The following is a 4,032-nucleotide window of genomic DNA, read 5'->3' as shown; positions in this document are numbered from 1 at the left end:
GGGGGGGGGGGGACCTAAACCTCAGACCATGCACTGCTGTTCACATGGTTGAAAATTAGATTTGCAAGAGTTAATCATCAAGATAAAAGCTGAGGCAGAGATGCTCTGCTGTTGCGATGTGGTTTTGACGAAAGACTGAAAAAAACCTGAATCGTGTCAGACTCAGGCTGTTAAAACTTAACGCTGTGTTGCTGTCAAAACTTAAAAATAAAAGGCAATTTAAAAGTATTTGTCCACAAAGTTTTAGTAAGACCACCAAAAAAAAAGAAAAATTGGCCGTCTTAAACAATATCCATTATGTTTAAACTCTCCTGTTTTGAAGTTTAGAGACTGGGTTTATCACAGAACAATGCAAATCGTGGTTAAAGCAAAAAAATAGAAGTCTACCAGACTGCGTGAAGGAGTTTTTCATAGTGTCTGAGGGGAAATGTGAGTTGAGAGGTGGATGCAAATTTGTGCTACCAAAAGCCAAAAAAAGAATTGAAAAGAGGATGTATTTCTTTTCAAGGGGTTCAGCTGTGGAACAGTGCTGATCTCAAGCAATGTAATTCCTGTATTCTGCTAAAAATTAAAAAAAAAAAATCATTATGCTCATTTATACTTGGGAGTTACAGCCGTAACTGAAAAAAGGGGAAGTCATAAATGTATGTGAATACGTGCGTGTAAGCCTATCCATATATGCATGTTTGTGTGTGTATATGTATCACGAATGTGTTTGTTTTTTGTGTTTTCTTTCCACTTGACACCATTGTGTAACTTCAAATGTATTGTAGGCGGGCACTGGTAAGCCTTGGCTTCTGCCTGAGCCTTTTTTCAGTCAAATTGTTTGATTTGTCTACTTCTGTCTGTGCTTTTTTAAGTGTGTAAATGAGTGAAACGAACTGAACTGAATGTTGTACGCTAAATTGCACAACACTCCTTCCCTGCGCACCTGTTCGTTGAGCTGAAGATCCACTGGGGTGTCCCGAGAAGTTTTTAAAAGCACCGTAGCTTGTGAGTGTCCAGCTGCGCTTTGGTGGTGGTTTTGTTAAAATAGCTATTGAACATGTCACCATTTTTCTAATTAAACATATTTCTAAAGGCGCTACTGACATGAAGTTTTCAGAAGATATCAGTAACAAGCTACGCAAACCACACATGCAAAGAAATCAAACCTTAGATGTCGATAAATTAAGTTATGGGTGATCAAATGGAATAACAGGGAAAAAGTATTGAACACACTTAAATTTAATACTTCATACCAAGGCCTTTGTTAGTAATAACAGCTTCAAAGACCCCCGTTCTTCCACACAAACAGTCTTCAAATATTGAAGGTTCTTTTTTTGGGATTCTGGTCAGGTGATTGGTGGGCCGTTCTCGCAGCTTTATCGTCTATCCTTGAAACCAAGTGAGTGTCCTTGGCTGTGTGTTCGGGATCATTGTCCTGCTGAAATGTCCACCCTCGTTTCATCTTCACCATCTTGGTAGATGGCAGCAGCATTTTTATCAAGAAAGTCTCGGTACATATTTCCATTCATCTGTCCTTCATTTATATGAAGTTTGCCATCCCCCCACCATGAGTTCCCACCTCCAAACTTGGTGTGGTGTTTCTGGGGTGATGTCCAGTGCCAGTTGACCTCCAAACATGGTGTTTATTATGACTCAGTCTCACGAAAGCTTTAGCGCTGCAGCAGCACCATCTTCTGTAACCAACATGTAACACACTCAAACTAAGAATATTACATTTAAACATGTGAATGGATATTTCTAAGGATCCGATCAGGGAAGCTGGATCCGATTTGCTTAACCCTATGATTGTCAACCCAGGTATTTTTCTTTGGAATTTTTGTAGCCAAAAGTGGGTGGGACACGTGCGCTACAGTGCCACATCCCTCCTACTACAGGGAGCTGGCCTGTGGCAGGCCCAGTGGCGTCTTTCCCTCCTGCCAGCTGCTCTTTCTCAGCAGTCCCTGGTTGAACCAGATGATCAGTTTTATATACACAGGATGTGATGTTAAGATCCAGAGTGCTGGGGACTCTGCGTGGCAGGGGCAACCTTCTCCCTGTGCTGAACTTGCGCCTGACCACATACCAGCTTCAGGACTAAGTGGTACGATCCTTGCATATTAAATATTAAAAAAGTATCTTTGATACTGGTATATGATATTTACTTGGTATCGGATCCATCTTGCAGTATCGTGAACCTCTAATGAACAGGTCTCTGTGGGTAATTAGCTAAAGATTTTCCTTGCAACTTCTTCACTTAAACGCTAAATACTTTTGAAAACAATGAAAGCGGATAACAAATTTCAAAACTTGAGCACATTTTTGTGATCTTCATGAATTGTCCTATAATTCAAGAGTTCTTAGCGTAGCAAAGTCATGAAAAGTATCATTTTTTGGGGGTTACATATCAATCATTAGCTCTCATTGTGGCAAACTGCAGCATCAAACCAAGTTTGAAATGGAGAACGTGTTTTACTCGCAGAGATCATAAAGCAGCTGAGTTCAAACACAAACAATGGCACTCTGGGAGCCTAATTATCAGTAATTCCTCAGCGCATCCTGTGAATTGGGCGGGACTTATCTCCAATGGGTGGGGCCAAACACATATGGCAGGAAGTTAAATTTAATTCTACAATTCTACAATTCTACAATTTCATTTAGCAGACGCTTTTGTCCAAAGCGACGTACAACACAAGCAAGAATTTAGACTTTATTAAGGAAAAGCCCATAGGAAGCGCAAAAGTGCTTCAGTTGTGATTTGGTCACAGGTACTGCCATCTAGTGGCAGAAGAAGTGTTGCCCCCCCTCCCCTTTTTTTTTTTTTTTGACAAACATACAACATCACACAACACAGTTGGTGCTACATAATCACTAAGTGCTGGGTCTTGGACCCTCTGACTTATTCTACCCCACAGGACAAAGAGGAGAAGAGTCAGGTTCAGTGCCTCGGTGTTCTCTGAACAATTGAGTCTTCAATTGTCTCTTAAAAGTAGAAAAAACAAACACAAATGTGGAAACTAAATGTAATGAAAAACTTGTTTATCCCCAAGTGTAGAGTTTATTATATTAAAGCATATTTAAGTTAATTATTCTATATTATTTGCTCCTCATCCTGCATTTGATAGAATAACTAAGAGCTCTAAAGGACATTTGTAAATGCAAAGAGTGTAAAACCAATTAATGATTTTTTTATTGAAATTAATTTGAAAAATCAGTACAATGGAAAGCATTTCAAAGTCCTCCGATACCTTGGCAGTGACTGAGTCGTTCTCTGAATCACCTGTTCACCCATGAAACATAAAGACGACTGTGTCAAGACTCGGCGGCGAACATTAAATCCAGCTGTAAATTAATGTGAAGCTTCTTGGTGTGACGCCAAAAGAAACTGTCTGCACACTTAAATCCTTGAGCAATAATTTATTGCCAAGCTTTCGGTCACATGGGGCTGGGGCCGGACCAGTCACTCAGGGACACGGAATCACTACAGTGCCACACGCAGCTGCTTTGTGATTGGATGCTGTGTACACAGATGTGACCGCTGCATCTGTAACCCCGTATTTGATTATCTTGAAGGCTTGAATAATTAAACTGTGATGCACCCATGAACTAAAGCTGTCGTATTTTGCTCCGTGTTTTAGAATCTTTAAGTAGGATTTGTCTCAGCTGATTATCAATTAGGCACCCCTGGTTATCTCTGCGCCCAGTGACTACTTTATCAACTTCATCACGTTTCAACAAATCCCGAGTCAACTAAAAAGGTGACATAAATATATTCTCTACTCAAGTAAAAGTACAGATACTGACAAAGTACAGGCTCTGAAATCTATAAAAGTAAAAAGGGGCCTTTTAAAGGACATTTTTACTTCCTGTTTTGTGCAAACTGAACTGCACAGGATGGATTGGACCCACTCAAATGTGGACGGCTTCAGAACCAGTCAACGGATACTTAGAGGGTGCAAAATGGTACAAAACAATTCTGCTCATATTCATTCAAAGAAGAAGAGCCTATTTTGAAAATAAGAACAGATACTTGTGTTAAAATGTAGA

This window comes from Aulostomus chinensis, chromosome 8 (assembly GCF_037954235.1).
Source record: "Aulostomus chinensis isolate RoL2024-O1b breed Wild chromosome 8, RoL_Achi_v1.0, whole genome shotgun sequence".
In the NCBI taxonomy this organism is placed as follows: domain Eukaryota; kingdom Metazoa; phylum Chordata; class Actinopteri; order Syngnathiformes; family Aulostomidae; genus Aulostomus; species Aulostomus chinensis.
Note: the sequence above shows the minus strand (reverse complement) of the source record.